This window comes from Hippopotamus amphibius, chromosome 13, assembly GCF_030028045.1.
Source record: "Hippopotamus amphibius kiboko isolate mHipAmp2 chromosome 13, mHipAmp2.hap2, whole genome shotgun sequence".
Taxonomy (NCBI): domain Eukaryota; kingdom Metazoa; phylum Chordata; class Mammalia; order Artiodactyla; family Hippopotamidae; genus Hippopotamus; species Hippopotamus amphibius.
In genome coordinates this window covers 27,723,832-27,745,143 of record NC_080198.1, presented here as the reverse complement: position 1 = coordinate 27,745,143, position 21,312 = coordinate 27,723,832, and the positions used below count along the sequence as shown (strand labels likewise).

The 21,312-nt window shown below is 39.9% G+C and overlaps 1 long non-coding RNA gene across 1 annotated transcript in view; it reads left to right on the top strand.

Moving 5' to 3' along the window:
• Positions 1-20,937, top strand: part of LOC130835354 (uncharacterized) — a 49,096-nt gene extending 28,159 nt beyond the window's left edge. The window contains exon 3 of the long non-coding RNA XR_009048870.1: positions 20,906-20,937. This is a non-coding gene — a long non-coding RNA (uncharacterized LOC130835354). The remainder of the gene's footprint in view (positions 1-20,905) is intronic.
• Positions 20,938-21,312: the final 375 nt, after the last annotated feature.

Sequence of the window (21,312 nt, the reverse complement as noted above, 5' to 3'; positions counted from 1 at the left end):
ATGATTTTCAATCATCTAACCTCTTCTTAGATCACTTTCTTTATATGTAATGTGAAATTATAGTTACTGGTTAAAGAGATTATTCAAAATTATTCAAAAAAAGAGGTTAATTGAAATTATAAATCAGTTTTGGTAGTTGGAAACTTTCAAATAAAGAGCCCTATATGGTATCTATTACATGTTTATTACCATTAATAAAATAAGTCATTTATTGAGTGCCTATTGTATGCCCTTGATAGTTGACAAAAGATGGACATCTACTGTGTTTTCCTGACCTGCATTCACCTCCCCTTATTCTGGCAGCAGAACCCTTATTTTCATTGGGGAAAATTACCCTTTCTTCATTCATAGAGCACACATTTTTCACGAGGTAGACCGCCCCCAACCCCCTCCATTTCCAAGTGTAGACATATATATGATCTGGGTCTTGCCAATCAGAATATTTGAAGGGAGTAAGGGTATCACAAGTGGTGAGTGATAAATAAACAGTTCCTTCCAAGGCTAGACACAGATGAGCACAGGATGAATTCAATAGAGTGTGGGATTCAGGGAAATATGTGGGGAAAGGTGAGGGATAGCAGCCTTGGGTGCTTGGTTTGGAATGTTTTCTGGGCGCCATCTGAGGGCTTTAGACAGGGACGATATGAGATCATATTTGTGTTTTTATAAAGTAACTCAGTTTGCATTGTGGAGAATAAGTTTGAGGGGCCCAAGATAGAATCAAAGAGACAGTTGGGAAGATGGCTGTGGAAATCTCAGCATGTGCTCATTATGTACTGAACCAAGGTTGTGATAATGGGGAAGGAGAGAAAAAACTGTTAAGGAGGTAAGAGCCAGTTGCTGATTGACTGAGGAGAGGAGTGAAGAGAGGAAGAAGGAGACAGTCTGCTTATTTGCAAACCCTGTATTATGTTGCTAACACCTTGAGGTAGGACCCATGTGTGGTTATTTTCAGTATTTCTCACTTAGGGAGGCCTTGTTTGAATCTAGTATAATGGGATGGTTAAGAGCCCAGATTCCAAAACCAAACAGCCTGTGTTTGAGTCCCAGCTCTGCTAATTACTATCTGTGTGACTTACGTTCTTTACCAGGCCCACAGTGCCTTGGCTTCCTCATCTGCAAAATGGAGGAGGTACCTGTACCTACCTCATAGAGGTGTTGTGGGTATTGAATGAGCTAGTCCATGTATAATACTTAAGATAGTTCTGGAACATAGCAAATACTATACAAGTGTTAGCAACTATTATTAATATAGTATACTTTCAATACATATTATAATAATCAATTGACATTCCCCCAAAAACATAAATTCCAGGGGAAAATAAAAAAATGTCTTTTGACATAGTATTTGTCTTGGTTATCTGCTCCTTGGTGCTGAAATTAAGAAAAGTTACAAGCTACTTTCTGCATACACGCACAGACACACACGTATATAAAATATTTTAACAAGAGAAAAATGACAGAATGAAAAAACAACTGCTAACAGGCCAGAGTCAAATTGGGAAAAGCAGGGAGCCAGAAGGCAAAAGCTGAAGCACATGCTATTTAATATCTTTATTAATGATCTAAAGCAGAAAGTAAATTGTACATTATTCTTATTTGCAGAAAATCATAAACAGTGAAAAATAGATCAACAGTACAGAATAATCTAGAGACCTTGGAGAGGCACACAAGTTTAAGTGTGATGAGTTCAATTTACAAGAACATAAAACAATACACTTTGGGGAAAATATTATGAAGCACAGACATAAACTGAGAATTCTTCTAAAGAGCAAAAAGGCTTAAGAGGATTTGGGGTGATAGTTGATAACAAATTCACAAGAGCTTACAATGTGCTGCTAGTAGCAAAAAAAAAAAAAGCAGGGGAGGTAAATGTTCTAGAAGAGTAGCAATATGAAATTACTGGAACTGAGAGAACAGAATAATACCATGCAATAATCTAAGTTATTCTGAGTCACCCCATGATTTTCCAATTTCTGGTTTAGAAAAATACCTAGCAATATATCCCTCACTATGAAAATGTATATCTTCATCTCTATATCCCTGAAATAGCAGGGAAACATAAGAAATAAGCCTGAGCAAATGGAAATAAACAGGACGCTTCGTAGTGGAAATAGGGCTCCCAAATTAAAAATGTCCTTTAGTTTAAGGAATTTGGGTGAACAATAATACAGCACTGTTAGAAGCTAGTTAGCCTTCTACAACGGTGATCATGATTACAGACATCAGGTTTGCCATCATTATCTGTAAAGGAAAAATACATTGCATTCGTTCACTTATGCAGTCAGCAGAATTTATAGAGAAATAATATAAATAATAATGAAGCCAGGTGTTGTGTAATGCCTAGAGATCAAAATGAATGAGATATAATTCTCCTGCAAGAAACAGGCCCTTAAGCTGCTCATTGTATTCCCATGTGGTAAACCCACTGATGGACATACAGACAGGAATAGAGGTTAAAACCCGCATGGTGGGAAAACAGCAGCGCAAAGCTAAAGTGGGAGATGCTCTAAGCAGTTCATGAGGCTGGAGCAGCAGCCTAGGCTGAGAGATCTGAGAAGTGACACTGAAGAATCACCAGGTCCTTAAGGAGTCACTAAAGAGTGTTAAGCTAGGAAGGATATGAGTCAATTTGGGGTTTTATGGGGATCACTCTGCAGCCAGTATGGAGGCTGAATTTGAGAGAAACAAGTCTGGAGATGAATGACATCTAAGAGCCCACATATCGGGTGTTACAAGCAACATCTAGTGTTTTCACTTGGGCTTCATCCTCCATGAGTGGACACCTTCCTTTAGCAAGAGCAGCTGGAGTTCCCTTGGGGAAGACCCCTCCCCACTGGCTTCAGGTTTGGTGACAAGATGTGGGCAGAAGACTCAAGCAAGGCTAATCATATTCATCCTTTCTCTCTCCCTGGAAGAGAGAGCCAAAGGACAAATGAACTGAAAACAAATGGAGCCTCTTTACCCCTTACAGCAATGGCCTCGCGGAACTGTTTCCTGCCCCTACTTCCCCTGCACTCCCTTATTGCCCTTCTTTACCCCTGATGGCCCCTCCTGACACCTCAGCTTTTCCCCTACGTTCTGAGACCCCATTCTTTCATTTTTTGGTCTCAGTTAGCCAAATTCCCATTCTGTAACTAATAAGGTCTGAGAAATAGCTAAAATAAGCAGGGCATAGTTTCTTTGTTTCAAACTATTTTTTATTAAGAACTATGGCTAGGAATATAGCTGTGTGTGTGTGTATATATACATACATACATATATATGTGTTTCTAAAAGAGTCTATACCAAATTGCAAATATTAAAAAGTCCTAAAACTGGCGAAAAAAAAATAGCAAGCGTTTATAATTATTTCAAATGTATCATTCCAAAGACAATTATTTGTGAAATTCCTGTTTTTAAGGCATAAAGTAATTTAACTTTCAAAGATATGGGTTTTCCCAACTAGCATCCGAAGATGTTTAAAACTCTACTCCAAATCCCTTAAAAACATATTGAAGAGACACGTAAAATCAAGTCATGACATTAGGAGAACTATTGAACAGTGGGCTCCCCAAGCATTTTCCCTTAGGGAAAATAGGTAGAGTACTTAAAATGATTTTTTTCCATTAGGTATAGCAGTGAATCAATTTGAAATTACTGAGTACCCAACATTGTAGCACAGAGGAATAATGTTCTGGAAGTCTTACTTAAATTACCGACATCAGATATTTGAAAGTGAATGACTGTGAAATCTGCCTACAGGTAAGACATCATGTATGCAATTATTCTTTCAATTTCAACTAGAGAGACATGCTTTTAAAAGCTTAAAATGAAAGTTTTTTTTTTTAAATTACATTGCCCATTGTATGTATAATTGTACAATCATGGACACAGGGTCCTTCTCTTTCTCTAATAATTGCATATTGTAAAGTGAGGGTCACCCCCACCCAGGAGTTAAGTACCAGCAAGATACATAACATCCGACTACACTCCTGTTCAAAAATCATTAAGGATTCTCAGTTTCTCACAGAACTAGTCCACACTCTTTATATGTAGCTTTCAGGGATGTCTGTCATTTCCCAGGATCTTTCAAATTATAAGCTGAGGCATTGACCAAAATGTGCTCAATCCTGCTCTACTCTCTTGCCCTTGGACCCCTTTCTTGTGTATTCTTCCCCCACATCCACCCTTTCCATCTATCTATGTATACAAAGCCAGCCAGTGCTTAAAGATCACCTCAGAGCTTATCTCCCCTACAAACATCATTGCAGCCATCCAAACCACCCTGATTTATTTCTTTTTCAAACTCCTCCTACCAGTCACTGGCATTGGTCAAACATCGTTTTGTGTCACTACTTTTCTTGTATATTCACCTATCATTTCCATGACTAGGGCATTTATTCATTCATCAAATATTGTCTGAATTCCTACTATGTGCAGACGTGGTCCTTCATAAAGAGAATCCAACAGTTAGAAAATCAGATATAGATACATATAGTCTAGTTGGGGAGGAGCTTTTATTAAGCAGATAATCAAACAGTTGAGAAATTATTGTGTCCATTAAGATAGCTACAGCTTCAAGTAACAAAATCTTCACCTCACACTTGCAAAAACGCTATGGACATTTGCCACCTCTCATGGGACATTTGGCAACAAAGTGACTCGACTTGCTTGTAGGTGTCTCAGTAATGCCCACCTCTTTATGTGGTCTCCATCTCCAAGCTGGCAGCAGGATGACGGAAGCTGTTGGAGGCAGCTCATTCTGGTCAGCAGAGGTAGAAAATGGACTGTTTCCTTCTGATTTCTCTCCTTAACAGCAAGAAACACTGTCCCCACAGCCACCTGGCACACATCCCTTTCTGTTTCATTGCCCCAAACTTGGTTATGCACCCAACCCTTAGCCAGTCACTGGCAAGGAGATTTACTGTGAGATGGAAATAAGGTCATCCTCCCCCAAGTCATATAGGAAAGGGCAGATACCTGAACAAAATTCAAGTTTTGTTACTAAGAAAAACAATGGAAATGAATGATGATTAGTTAGGCAACTAGCTGTGCCTGATGCAACTATCTACTGACTATGACTAGGTGTCATGACAGGAGGAAACGTGATGTCATGAGAGTAGCAAAGGAACAGGACATAGACTGCAGTACTATGGAGTGAAGTGGTCAGATTTGTGAGATATACAGGAGGTAAAATTGACAGGCCTTGATGAATTGGACAAAGTAGTAAGAAGGATAGCAGCTTCAGCAATGACCTCCAGTTTTCTAGCTTGCATCTGCTTTGGGTAAGTCAGATAGATGTTGGGGCCATCTCCTAAGCTAGAAAACATTGAAAGGAGATTAAGTTTGGAAAATAATTAACTTGTAATCCCAGTTTAGTGCATGTGGTTTTTTTTATCCTTTGAGACATCCGAGAAAGAATGTCTATGAAGCAGTTGGGTGTATGGGTTTGGAGTTAGGGGAGTGATCTGGGCTGAAAATGTAAATTTGTGAAACATCTGTTTGGTAGAGGTCATTGAAGCCATGGGCATGAATAAGAGTTTCCAAGCAGAGAAAGTGAAGAGAGAAAAGGAGATGACTCAGGACTGAATCGTGAGGAGCTTCAACATGTAATGGCCAGAAATAAAAACAGCTGAAAGGGAGATAAAGAAGGAACAGGCAGAAGGTAATAGCACATGCCCTGCACATTGCAAGCATATCATATCATACTTCATATTCCTTGATTAACTAGAGTTACTCTTTCCATTTAAACTCTATTAATTAATGATTATCACAATTAGCACCTTTAAAAATACTGTTATTCTCAAGTTATTTCTGATATACAATTTAGCACTTCATTTTACCCATATATATTGCAGCTATATAAAATTGCACATCTAATACGTGCTTCTGTTTCTTTCCCTTGTCAGACAGTAAACTCTCCGTTGGCAATGACCAGCTCTTATATTTTATGTCCTTTGTTCTCAAGATCACAGCACAATATTCTTCCCACAGAAGTCATTTGGCAGATAATTAAATTAATTCTGACACCTCCCATACATTTATAATGTCCTTAATTCTAAGCTATGGAAAAGGCTTACTGTTCTTGTTTTGAGTTTAGCACCAGGCCTACCTGATGGTACAGTGTAAAGAACTAAGATGAAGAACCAACCAGTCTATTTCTAATCCACACCCATCACATTCCCAAGGTCAAAATTATCAAAAGGCATTTTTTACTAACTTTGTCTTTTACTACTAAATGTCTTTGCCATTTAATCCGCAGCTTCTCATTATTTTTCTAATCGAATGGTTAATAATTTACAAAGTACAAAAATGAAGATTGTGACTTCTAAGAAACATGACCCCTCCCTTTTTTAACTAGATAAGAATTGCTAATAACATTAGACTGCTGTCAGTCAAAGCTGCACCATTCTAATTTTATGCTCCTAAAATGCATTAGAACTCATTTCTTCTCTGTCCCTTTAATAGCCAATGCTTCAAATTAATTTTAGAAACTCAATGTATAATGACTCTAGGCCATCCCACGTCTGAGGAATTGGGTCTTAAACACCACTTGTGGTCATTCAATGGACATCTGTCCACTTTGGCATCTCCAGTAGAGACATAACAAAAGCAATTGTCTCAGGAACCTTAGAATCATTTTAAGGGGCAGAAAAATTCCTATTCAAATGGGCAGCATAAAAATATCACAGTCTGAAAATCAAGAGAGAAATGTTTTCACACCAATCATCAGGAAAACAAAGACATGGTAAGGTCAGCAATGAAGAAGAGACTTGGTGACCACCACTAGTAAGTCTTGCCATAAAAATAGCCAGACCAGAAACTCCAGAAGAGTTCTTGCCAAGTCTGTTGGAATTTCATAACAACATCTCTGACAGTTTTCAGTAGCAAAAAAACCTGCCCCATGCTTTTATCATTTGTAAGGACCCAAACACAGAAGAGCTGGGTGTCTTATAGGTGCTTTGTACCAAACTGTACAATTTACCTGCTTTGTATCCTAAAGCTCTGTGCCCAATAGGCCATCAGTTAGACTGTCAATCAATCTGCAAACCCATATTGAGAGCCTTCTGCAAGTCCGTGTGGAGAGGAGGCAAGGCTGCAGAAGCAAGCTTTCCAATCTGGCACCTTTCATTACATTCCAAAGTCACTTGTCTTTGTCTCTGTATTAAAAGAAATGATTTCATGTCCAGTCCCTCCTTGAAAAAGTGACAGAACTCAACCATGCAATATTCATTAGCTCTTTTGGCAACCCCATTTAGCTAATGGAAAATCAGGTACATTTATGTGCAATTATTAGATATTGAAAAATTAGAAAATGTCCAACTTCTCTTTTTATAGCACACACATATTCCCAGGTTTTACTCTATGGTTGTGAAATAAAAACATGCAGCTGAGACATATCAATAAACCTTTGTAGAACTGTCAGGTTTTCAGTTTGCTGCATCTACGTGTTTTGTGACAAGCCCTCAGCTAGAACTGCTTTGTCAGTTTAACTCTGCTGTACTTTTTTGAGCAAAGCTATGCACCTACTAACCCCAAATTTACCCAAAGTAGGAGAACGTGTAGGGGGCGTGGCCTGAAGTGGGGGAGGTCTGCAGTGGTGGTTGATAGTGCTCAGCCTGGAGTCACCTGGGGTCACCCAAGTGACTTAGAGCAATCTGCTTCATGTGTCTGAGCCTCAGCCTCTTCATCCATAAAATGGAAATAATATTAGTGCCAAAGCCAGGAGCAGTAGCCTAAGGAGCAAAAGTTAAGAGCATGCCAAAAACTCAGTAGTCAAGATAAATCCCATTTTAATGCAATATTTTAAGAAATCAAATTGGAAACCTACAGCCACCTATTTTTATAAATAAAATTTTATTGGAACCAGGGCCAGCATTAGGGTGAAGCGAGTGAGTTGGGGTCATGCAAGTCCAGGGTCAGTTCTGTCTTTATTTAAAATGTAGATATTTTGTTTAGCATGATTTTTACATATGAATTTTGAGTTTTTAAAATACTGCCTTGGGGCTTCCTAGGTGGTGCAGTGGTTAAGAATCCGCCTGCCAATGCAGAGGTCATGGGTTCGATCCCAGCTCCAGGAAGATCCCACATGCCGCGGAGCAACTAAGCCCGTGTGCCAAAAAAAAAATAAAATAAAGTACTGCCTTACAGAACACTCTATGACATACATCAAAGCAAGATCCTTTTTGACCCACCTCCTAGAATCATGGAAATAAAATCAAGAATAAACACATGGGACCTCATGAAACTTAAAAGCTTTTGCACAGCAAAAGAAACCATAAACAAGACTAGAAGGCAACCCTCAGAATGGGAAAAAATAGTTGCCTATGAAACAACAGACAAAGGATTAACCTCCAAAATATACAAGCAGCTCATGCAGCTTAATACCAAAAAAGCAAATAACCCAATCCACAAATGGGCGGAAGACCTAAATAGACACTTCTCCAAAGAAGACATACAAATGGCCAACACACACATAAAAAGATGCTCAACATCACTAATCATCAGAGAAATGCAAGTCAAAGCCACAATGAGGTATCACCTCACACCGATCAGAATGGCCATCATCACAAAATCTGGAAACAACAAATGCTGGAGAGGGTGTGGAGAAAAGGGAACTCTCCTGCACTGTTGGTGGGACTGTAAGTTGGTACAGCCACTATGGAAAACAATTTGGAGGTTCCTTAAAAAACTACAAATAGAACTACCATATGATCCAGTCATCCCACTCCTGGGCATATACCCAAAGAAAACCATAATCCCAAAAGAAACATGTACCATAATGTTTATTGCAGCACTATTTACAATAGCTAGGACATGGAAGCAACCTAAATGCCCATCAACAAACGAATGGATAAAGAAGATGTGGCATATATATACAATGGAATATTACTCAGCTATAAAAAGGAATGAGATGGAGCTATATGTAATGAGGTGGATAGACCTAGAGTCTGCCATACAGAGTGAAGTAAGTCAGAAAGAGAAAGACAAATATTGTATGCTAACTCACATATACGGAATCTAAAAATGGTACTGATGAACTCAGTGACAAGAACAAGGATGCAGGTGCAGAGAATGGACTGGAGAACTCGAGGTTTGGGAGGGGGTGGGGGGTGAAGGGGAAGCTGAGACGAAGTGAGAGAGTAGCACAGACATATATACTACCAACTGTGAAGTAGATAGCCAGTGGGAAATTGTCGTATAACAAAGGGAGTTCAACTCGAGGAGGGAAGATGCCTTAGAGGACTGGGACGGGGAGGGTGGGGGGGACTCGAGGGAGGGTGGGGGGGAGTCGAGGGAGGGAGGGAATACGGGGATATGTATATAAAAACAGTTGATTGAACTTGGTGTACCCCCCAAAAAATAATAAATAAATAAAATTAAAAAAAAAAAAAGAATAAATGAGATTAACAAACTTTAAAAAAAAAAAAAGTACTGCCTTAAAATACAATTTATCTCAGTTACTGAGATTTTCGGCACTCACTCATTTGACCCTAAGACCCAGCTCTCACTGGTACCCACCTCATGGTGTTTTGCGGAAGGTGAAATGAGGCAGTGCCTCTAGATAGTGGCCGTTGGCTGCTCTGTGACTCCTCACTCTATTCCCCCTCACTCCCAACCAGCACAGGGTCTATACATGCTGACCACTTCCCACCTCAGAGAGGCCCAGCCTCTCTCCTCTGCCTGGGACTTTTCTCCCGCACCAGGGGAACTTACACAGCCTTCAAGTAAGACGTTCAGAAATGCCAGGAATTTAATACCTCCAAGGGGAACCCTAAACCAATGAGGACAGTTAGTTGGTGAATAAATAGGTCATTCACTGTATGGAGCTTTCTTCCCAAAGGCTGTTGACAAGCAGAGACACAGCAGGACTAGGGTGAGGCAAGTGAGGCACTGTCTCAGTAACAAAATTTAAGGGGATGCCAAAAATCTCAGTGTCAGGATAGAGGTTTTCTTTTTTTTTAATTGAGGTATAATTAACATATGTTAGTTTCAGGTGTACAACATAATGATTTCATATTTCTCTACATTGCAAAATGATCAGCACTATAAGTCTAGTTAACATCCCTCATCATACATAGTTATAAAAATTTTTTTCTTGTGATGAGAACTTTTAAGAGCTACTCTCCTAACAACTGTATGCAATTTAGTATTATTAGCTATAGTCACCATGCAGTACATTATGTCCCATGTCTTATTTATTTTATAGCTGGAAGTTTGTACCTTTTGACCCCCCTTCACTTATTTCTCCCACCTCTCACTGCCCACCTCTGGCAACCAACAATCTGTTCTCTGTGTCTATGAGCTTGATTTTTTTGTTGGATTGTTTTTGTTTAGATTCTACATAAAAGTGACATCATATGGTAATTTTCTTTCTCTGTCTGACATATTTCATTTAGCATAATGCCTTTCAGGTTCATTCATTGATGCAAATGGCAAGATTTCATTCTTTTTTATGGTTGAATAATATTGCATTGTATGTATGTTCCACAACTTCTTTATCCATTCATCCACTGATGGACTCTTAGGTTGCTTCCATGTCTTGGGTATTTGTGAATAATTCTGCAATGAACAAGGAGGTGTGTGTATCTTTACAAGTTAGTGTTTTTGTTTTCTTTGGACAAATACACAGAAGTGGAATTGTTGGATCATATGGTAGTTCTATTTTTAAGTTTTTGAGGAACCTCCACATTGTTTTCCATAGTGGCTGTGCCAATTTACAATCCTGCCAAGAGTACACGAGGGTTCCCTTTTCTCCACATCCTCACCAACACTTGTTATTTCTTTTCTTTTTGAGAATAGACATTCCAATGGATGTGAAGAGACATCTCATTGTGGTTTTGATATGGATTTCCTGATAATTAGTAATGTTGAGCATCTTTTCATGTACTTGTTCATCATCTGTATGTCTTCTTTGACTAGAGTTTTAATGCAATATTTTAAAATATAATGAACCATAATGTTTAAGGACAGAAACTAAGATTGATTTGAGGAAGGTACAAGTATTACGCTCCACATCCTATCATCTCAATCCTGAAAGCAGAGCTAGAAATTTAGAGTTTCAGAATTAACAGAAGAAAGCAGTGAGGAGAAAAAACAAGGAAAATTCTCCTGTCTAATATGATATGAACACTAAGTTCCAGCTTGCCAGGGATTTTCTTAATTTTCCATTCCCAACATCACAACATCACATTTCCCTAACAACAGACTACTCATTACATATGAAAATTATGACTGCAGTGTTTTTGCAAAGCAGACAATGAGGTATAACCAAACACATTTGGCCCCCAAAACATTTTTTTTCCTTTAGCCAAAAATCATTTTTACTTCCTTGATAAGATAGGAAAATAAATTCAAAGATGTGAAGCAAAATAAAAGGTCTCCCTGTGTGTGTGTGTGTGTGTGTGTGTGTGTGTTTTAAGCTCTTTATTGGAATATAATTGCTTTACACTGTTGTGCCAGTTTTTGTGAATCAGCTGTATTTATATATATATCCCCATATCCCCTCCCTCCCACGACTCCTTCCCATCCTCCCTATTCCTGTGTGTTTTAATTAATTAGTTTCTCCAGTTCAACCTAATTTTTAAAGAGAAGCCAAGTAGAGCACGTATGGTATGCCTAGTTCAGTGTATATTGGAAGAGCGAACTCTTTTCTTGTTTATACTCAACGCCTTACGACTTAGAAAACCTAAACATAAGATTTTTCTCTCCGTAATCCTTCACAGCGGCACAAGATTTTAATATCTCTCTTGTCTTCGCCAGTTTTACCTCACGCTGACATGGAGCCAAGTGCTTGGGAAAATCAGTGCTTTTGCTGCCAAGGGGGATTGGAGAGGCTCGCTGGAACAGAGATGCATGGGAAATGTAGTTTGTTTTGTATTTAGCTCTAAGGCTTCCATAAAAAGCATACTATCTTAAAATAAGTAATCCTAGAGGGCTTGGAACATAAAACATATATCTTTGCACTGTCAGAAGTGCGGCATCTTCGGTTGCTTCTTGATCTTAGTGCAATTTCCTAGGAGAACCTATATTCATTCGAGTAGCACCTCGCTGAGCTCTTTTTATTCAACCTGGGACATAATCTTCCTCGCTTCTCCACTTGCTTTTCACCACTGCTGCCTCCGTGATTATAACACACGCCAGCCAGCATTTCTTTCAACTCTACACACAGCCACCAGTCAAGCAGATATTAGCTTCATCCTATTTGCATCTAAAATCTGAAGACACATTCCCGGGAGAACCCATGTAGAAAATACTGATGAAAGTCGATAATAAGTAAGAGTAGTCGTGATGGCCCACTAAATTCAGCAATACTCTGGTAACCTTCCTGAAAATAAGTGCAGGCTGTAAGGCAGTGTTTTTTACTCCAAGTAAATCTCAAAGTATTTTATTCAAACGCCATGCACAGTTCAACAAGATTTTAAAAGATGAGCAAGATTTGTTTTTTTTCTTCAGCAAATATCATATCCCATTAAGCTACATTAACTTAATATAAAATGAATCCTATTTTAATATGTTAGACATCAAAAATACATACTTTTTTTAAGGAACTAGGAAATGTGTTAGCCATAGTGCTAACCACACTGTGTGAAACTCAAGTAAGTGGGTGTTAAATTGTTAAAATGCATGAAAGTTCAACACGCTTACCTAATGTTGCCTCTGAAGAAAATATTAAACAATTACACACCTTGAAATGCAAGCCATTCCAGTGTAGTCTGAGTCATTTGTGGAGAAAACCAGTTGGAAAATTAATCTTAAAAAGCAAGTGATAAATTAGTGCTATTAGAATAAAATCTGAAATGGAAGAAATTGGCCAGATTTTTTTGAAGATTGAATAAACATGGTCATATTGGAAAAACTTGTGTTTCTTGCTTAGCTTTGTGCTTTCAAAATTAGAATTTCCTTTAAACATTCTCAAATTGTCTTGTGAGTATTTTTCAAAATATATTAAGGGTGGATTAATCAGATTGCTTCAGGAATGCCATATTCTGGTTAACTTAATCAACCAGAAAATCTTTTTGCTCCAGCCCTTGTTGTTGAAATTCTTACTGAAATGCCTTTTTAAGGAAAGTATACTAAGCTTCATCTTCCTTTGAGAATCTGTCATCTTGGATGATTGAGCATCACACACATCTCTGAAAGTGAAACAAAGATAAGGTTGCACAGGTGCAGATATCAGGCCCTATTTGGGGCGGGGGGGGGGGGTGGTACAACCCACACTCATGCCCCATCTTCTCCTCGCCTTATTGAGATATAAAAAAGTCCACCTGACCTATTTGCAATCAGATTTTTTAAAGGTGGGGGTGGAGGTGGTAATGTATTAGTCCGGGTTATCTAGAGAAACAGAACCAATAGGGAACCAACAGATTTAGTCTAAGAAATTGGCTCCCATGATTTTGGAAGCTAGCAAGTCCAAAATCTACAAGGTAGACTGGAAACCCAGCAAAGAGTTGATGTTGCAGCTTTTCTTCTTTTTTTTTAGAGTTTTTGTTTTGTTTTTTTTCTTGGCCACTCCATACAGCTTGTGGGATCTTAACCCCCTAACCAGGGATTGAACCCGGGCCCTTGGCAGTGACAGGGCAGAGTCCTAACCACTGGACTGCCAGGGAATTCCCCTGATGTTGTAGCTTGAGTTTGAAGACAGTCTGGAGGCAGAATTCCCTCAGGAGAAGTCAGTCTTTTTTCACTTAAGACCTTCAACCAATTGGGTAATCTGCTTTACTCAATGTCTACTGATTTAAATGTTAATCTCATCTAAAAATACCTGCACAGTAACGTCTAGATTAGGGCTTGACCAAATACAGTCGACCCTTGAACAACACAGATTTGGACTGCACGTGTCCACTTATATGCAGGATTTTTTCAGTAAATATGCACAGTCCTACACGATTGGCTGAATCTGTGAATGTGGGACCACAGATACCGAGGACCACCTGTGGGACTTGAGCATCCGTAGAATTTGGCATATGCAGAGGCTCCTGGAACCAATCCCCCAAGGATACTGAGGGACAGTTATGTCTGGGTACTGTGGCCTAGCCAAATTGACACATAAAATTAACCATCATAGGTGAAGTGAAGCATTCTTGAAGAAGTCACGAAATATTCAACATAATGATGAAAAATACATGGAAGAGAGCTAGAGGGGAAGCTCATCTGCTTTACCTTAATATGTCAAGGCAAGAGAAAGCAGGGGCAGAAAGGTCGATTCTATGCACATTACCCAAGGGTCTTTGCTTTTGTTTTTTTTTTTCTTTTCATCAGCTGGTTTAAATATCTCTTTATAAGCCTCAAAGCATCAGGTCCATGGTAAGTGTTCTACTGTTGTATAGCTTTCCTCTGGAATCTTTGTGAACTGTCTGGGAGGTGGTAGAAAGATATCCTAATGGATAATAATAGTTAATAATAATTGAGTACTAGACACTTTTTATGCATCACCTTACTTCATCTTCCTAATAACCCTCTGAAGTAGATAGTAATATGTTGTCATTTCACAGATGAGGAAATTAAGAACCAGAGAGGTAAAGTGACCAGCCTACACTCACCTAGCAAGGAAGGGGCAGAATAGTGACACAGAATCCCAAAGGCCATGTTCTTATACACTGTATTAAATTGCATCTCTGTTTTCCTTCATTAATTCTCAAGTAGGTATCAGTTGTGCGCTACAAATAGACTGTGTGCTCTTTGGGCTACAAATAAATAGGAAACGACAAGCTGAGGATTGTTGCTGGTCTGTTCCCTACCTCTTTCTCTTCTGCTTTCCCACTTAAGAAACCCAGCCAAACCATCTACTGCATGCCGATGGTGTTGTCGCTTCCTCGTATATTTCCTTGAACGGTTGCTGAAAAGTAAAATGAAATCATCATTCAGGCACAGAAAGGCAATTTAGGTATAAACAGCCCAAATAGGCAATGTTGGTCAAGGGAGCTAAATGTAACGTGTATAACATGGAATACTGTACATCGGAAGGTAAAAAAAAAGCCAGTCATCCAAAGTCTAACTCATACACAAATGCAAATCATTCTACTCCTTAAGTATTCATGGAAGAGTGAATCAAGGAAATACTACATTTATGCTCTCAAGAAGCTCTGACTCTTTTTGGAGAAACAAACTCTCCTGGATGAAACAGTAAAGGCAAAAAAAAAATCATTCAAACATAGTTCAGTATCAATAATAACTGTTTCAGGGCCCTCTGGGTGAGAAACAAAATGTTGGTAAATAGTCGGCCTCAGTCTTCTAGTTTCTCCAAGAAAACTCTAAGTAAAGCTGGACTCCTGCCAAGAGGTGATGACAGTCAGTCAGTGCCACCTTTCAAAAGTGGCATACCTCTCAGCCAGGAAACTTCTGCTGAACAAAGCCCTGAGAACAACCTGTCGTGACTTTCTAAATGGCTGTCTTCACAAGCTTTGCCTTCACAAGTGGCACCCAAGGAAATAAAAGCAACCATGAATGTCATCAACGTGGAATAACAATACGGCCAAGTTGGCAGTGGTGGTTGGCTCTGGTCTCCAGCACCTGTGGGATTTGGACATAGACCAGGGTATCCTGCCGCTGTGCTTCTAGATGGTCCATGACGGCAGGATCTGTGTCTGGCTCACTCCTGTGCCCCAGTGCCCGATGCACTGCCTGGCATGCAGTGGGCTCTCAATAAATCAAGCAAATGAATAAGGCTGCCTAATCCGATGAAAAATTACAGGATAATTTTGGGATGGTGTTCATTTCTGCAGGTTCTTCCTATATTTTTATGATCGTCATTTCAAACAGAGAGCCAGACTTTGGGCTTTCTTGTCTCAGGGGGGGTCTGAAGGCAGCAGCAATTCCTGTCTTAGATGGAAACCCAAAGTCACTGAAATGATTATTATGGGTTTTCTGGAGCTGGTGGAGGAGTACCTTTAAAGATCATAAGAGGGGAGAAGGATGCATTTCTCAGAGAAGATGGGAAAGAGGGCAAATGTTGGGGATCTTTTGATTAGCTGGGACGTAAAGCCCAACCATGGCAGCACTCTGCGGGCATCAAGATCTCAGAGAGTACTAGTTTGGGGTGCTTAAGCAGGATGGAAGCCAAGCACCCAGGTTCCACCTCTGCCCCAGCTCCGGTGTCTAAGCCCGAGAAGGTCCTGCAGTGTGATAGAATGGTACCCCATGCTTTCTTTGGGACCATGTGAGACCCATGTAAGACCTTTGCACGGCATCCTTGGTAGAGGGTGGTGGGAGGGAACATGGGGAAGAAATGTGTTCCAGTAATGACCAAGGTTGAAATTGGACCCGCTCTGGCAAGATGAGAAAACTTAAGCAAAGATTTGAGAAAATTATGAAATGCGATCATTCTTCCAATTGTGGGATTGTAGGTGGCCAGTCATGCCTACTATAGCAATTTGGTTTACAAATTGCAAACAAGTGTAAAGTTCTCAATTGGTGAAGCCAGGCGAGTCGGTAAATATCACTTAGCAGGAAGTACACCCACACAGAGCTGTGCTAGGGCATGAGGATGCCAGCATCAACTCTGCTGTGGGACAGGACTGACAGAGTGTCCTGACTTCGGTCACACAGGGTTCCACTTTGGAGCTTCAGGGCAGGATACTCCACAGGAGGCCACATCTGGCAGTTTCTTCAGCCCCTTCTTGCCTGACTACTCAAATTACAGGTCGGCTCCCCAGGATTTAGACGCTCATTTCAGTGCTGGGATTTATGGTACAGCATTACAGCCATCCCACTGCCATCCCACGGCGAATAATTGGCAGCTAACTAGCGCTCATAATAGCAACACAACCAACAATAACAATGATGAAAATAACAAAAACGATAATAGTGATAACATTGCTGAGTTGTTACTCTCTGCCTGGGGATGTACTCACCTCTTTACATGGATCAGTCAGGGGAAAAATAAAACACAAAAAACGTCTATGTTATCATTTTACAGATGAAAGGATTAGTTTCATCTCCACTGTAAAGATAAGGAAATGGAGACTTTGAATGGCTTTAAACTCACCCAAGGTCCCAAGCAAGTAGATGGTAAAGGCAGGATTGTGATCCAAGCAATCTGACTCCAGAGCTCCTGGTTTTCACAGTCACAGAAAATTGCAATTGTTTACAAATAAATAAACACTAAGTGTTCAAAAATGATCCCAGGTTCAGTGTAATGTACTTTGCAAAGCACAAAGATCGAGAGAGGCCAAACCTTGCCATGTCCCCTGATGCCCCAGTTGCCCATGAAATGCTGGAGAGAAGGCAACCACGACCCACTTTATCTCCCTGCCTCCAGATAAACTCCCTTTGAGTGAAAGGAACTAAACTCTATTCTCCATCCAGGCACACACCACGCCAACCAAGGGGGCGCCCTTCCTTCTACGACCCAGGCCACTCTCCTTTAGTGATTCCCAAGAGGGGCTAGGCTTTGGGCTTGGGGCAGCTCCCCTGGGAAAAGATATCACATCTGCAGGAAAGAGGTAGTTTGAAGTACAAAATATAATATTTTATATTAAAAAACAAAAATTGTAATGTGTCTTTATAAAAATATAATTTTTTGGAAATGTATAAATTACATATTGTTTTATAATATACCATATGTGAAAGATAATGAAATTATCTTGGGTGGTGGGAAGGTATGCAAGATGAGTGATTTTCAAATATGAGACTAAGCTTTGATAACAAGAACCAAAACCTCTATGAAGGGAGTCCTTATCTTAGTTTAAGTTGTGGAAGTGTTAAAGTGTTCCATGACTAGTAGGCATGGAGAGAGAAATGAAAAAGTGGAGTAGGGAAGGGAAGGAGAGGGATAGGGCTCCCGTATAAGCAAAGTCTTCTTATTACTTAAGGCGATGGCTCACCCCTCAGGGGAACTCTGAAGGTCGTGTAGGTCAGTGATTCTCAAAGTATGGTCCCCAGACCAGCAGCATCAGCATCTCCTGGGAATTTGTTACAAGTGCAAGTTCTCAGGTCCCCACCCCAGACCTGCTAAATGAGAAACTCTGGGGTGGGCCCAGCATGTTGGATATAACCAAGCCTTCCTGGGATTATGATGCACACTAAAGTGTAGGTGTAGGACACCTGAGAGTTGTCCTGATTGGGCAAGGGAGCCAAGAGTATTTAGACCCCACAGCTGTCAATGATTGGTTCTGGGCTGGGTGGTTGGGGTGGAGGGAATGTGTAGTGGGAGAGAAAACCTACCGGTAGCTGGTATTTATGATGATGGCAAGAGACCCAAGGGGACTTGGCAGGGGGGGTCCCTTCTTTTCCAAAGATGTCTGTGAAGCCTGTGTGACTTGTCCAAGGCCACACAGCTGATCAGTGCCAAAGTCAAGACTCATATCTAGTTCCATCTGACACCGGAACCAGTCTTTTAACCAAAATACCACACAGCTTTGACAGGACATGAATAAAAAGATTGATGTGTACATATTGCTAAACCAGCTCAGGGGCCCCTTCCCTTCTCTCCCCTACCCCTCCTCCCTACCCCCAGCTCTTTTCCTCAAGTAAACATTCTCTCTGAATGAACCAGTCACTTAGGTTAAAATATCAATGAAATAAGTTAGTGTACCAACCTGCCTATCAACAATAAAGCTACATCCCTTATTTAGATCATGCCATGGTGTGTAACCTAACAAATCAGTGAAGGCATAAGAGCTTTTCTCTTAGAATTTCCCATGAATAACACATTCTAAATAGAATATCAAAAATGGAAAGGCTTGCCTTCTAGTCCTCTCTGTAGTGGTACCTATTTATACACTGATGAAAGGAAGCATATAAAATGAAGATTATATAAATTTGTTTTGCAAGTAATCCAATATAACTGCTTGGAAAGAATCCTGATCTACGGGAGGTTTTCTAAATAATAGCCTTTCTTTTACTAATGTAGCAACAACCAGGAGAAACTGGGAGAAGAGTTACTTCATAAATGTGGATTAGTCAACACAACTGATTGACAAACTGCCATGGAACATGTAGTGTACCATTTCTCAGTTTGAGTTTCATAGATACCCCAAGAGTTCGTAGACTTTATATTGCATTCATGTGTTGCACAAGTATTTTATATTTTCACCTAAATTATTTTTAATTAATTAATTTATTTATTGGCTGCTTTGGGTCTTCGTTGCTGCACACGGGCTTTCTCTAGTTGTGGTGAGTGGGGTCTACTTTTCATTGTGGTGCGCGGGCTTCTCATTGCTGTGGCTTCTCGTTGTGGAGCCTGGGCTCTAGGCACCTGGACTTCAGTAGTTGCGGTACATGGGCTCAATAGTTGTGGCTCATGAGCTCTAGAGTGCAGCCTCAGTAGTTGTGGCGCATAGGCTTAGTTGCTCTGGGGCATGTGGGATCTTCCCAGCCCAGGGCTCGAACCCATGTCCCCTGCTTTGGCAGGTGGATTCTTAACCACTGCGCCACCAAGGAAGCCTGTATATTTTCACCTAAATTATAATCTAAATTGCTGTGATATTTCCTAGTTGCAAGACAGTTTAATAGAATTAGACTCTAGTTTATCACTGGTGTTTCTGTAGGTAGGGTCCCTAGATGTACTGCACCTAGTGGTCCACCACTGTGTTCTAAACAGAGTCCATACAAGACTCAAGCATGGGAGCCGCTGTAGTTGCTTAGACAATTGCTACTCAGTGTACAGTCCCTGTATCCTCAGCAGCAGCATCTCTAGGGAGGTGATTGGATATGTAGAACTCAGGCTCCATATCAAATCTACTGAATCAGAACCTGCACTGGATTCCAACTCCAACACTTAGCAAATGTGCTGTTTAACCTTTCTCAGACTCAGGTTCCCCACCTGTAAATGAAATGATAATATAAAATCCTGCTTCATAGGTTTGCTGTGGCGATTAAATGAAAGAATGCACATAAATGTGTCACTCATACAGTGTAACCCAGTGCTCTCAATAAATATTAGCTATTATGTTTTCCTCAAAACAATAAGAATAGAAAAATCTTGTTGTAAAGGTGACTTTCTATTTTAGCCAATAAAATGATGCATCTTCAAAAATGCTCATGGCTGACATTGCCCTCAGTGTTCGGAGAAGGCACACTCAGATTTCCTACTAATTTGTTAATGGATGATGGACCCAATATTGATTTGCTTAATGGCAATGTGCAACCTGATAGTTTATCAAATTCTTTGTGCAGTGAAAGTAGATTTCCAGAAACAGCATTTAAGCTCCGCTTCATAGAAAAATGCTTTTGTTTCATGGAGAAGTGAGGAGAGTAAATTGGAAACTCTCCTACTAGCCAAATTGCATTCAAAAGAGAACTCAGTCCATACAATTCATATTTACATGTTTTCTTCAAAACCCCTCAAATATTGACTCATATTTTAAAACATGACGTCGAGCCCAATTCAACGTGACTGAAATTAAGCCACACAGACAGCCTCATCATGTCGTTATGGCAACTTCTCACACAACTGTCCTTGTAGTCGTTGAACAATTGCTAATTTCCTTGCTTTGCAAGGAATCCTGAGTTGCTTTCTCAGAAGGCTCATCCTGGTAACAAAGGAAATTGTGTATGATGTGATAGAAATGGTCACAATAGTAACTTCTGTAAGAATAATATGTCATTATTAGTCACACTTCCCATTTCAATTTGTTTTCTTCCTCAGAATGCCATTTGTGGTGGCCTTGGCTTCCAACAGGTTGGCTGACTTCAGAAGTAAAGTGCCTGGTTGGAACTTTGCTTCTTTTGCTAAAACCCAGGCAGGTACAAAATACCAAAATTGTCTGTAACTGAAAAAGGATTTTAGACCCATCTGTGATTAGAAACTGAGCATCTCAAAGGTTGAGATGGAAGCTCTCTCTTCTCTGTGTCCTTCACTCTAACCACCATGTTTACTGGATGAACAACGGAGAATCATTGAAATTCTAAGGTGTATTTTAGCATTATTTCCGTCTTTTCCAGAGTGCATAAGAATAATTTTAATATTTTGCTTTTTCAGGGTTCCAGGGGAATAATTCATGAAGCAAATTAGGAATGCTGAAGGTAAAATTGAAGATGTTTAACCTTTTTTCATCAAACACTAAAAAGTTTAAGGATTTGTTCTAGATTAAAGGAAACCAAAGGGACATGATAACTAATACAATGTGGGATCCTCAGTTAAATCCTGGATTGGGGGGAGAAAAAGGTGATGGGGGGTAGTTATAAAGGACATGATTGGGACAACTGGAGAAATCTGAATATGCGCAGAATATTAGATGATCTTATTAAGGTTAAATGCCCCAAATATATAGTCATGACCTATTGTTGGTTATGTAGGAGAATTGCCTTGTTCTTAGGAGATGACTGTTGAAGGATTTGTTACAGTGTCTGCAGCCAATTCTTAAATGGTTCAGAAAAGTTATGTAT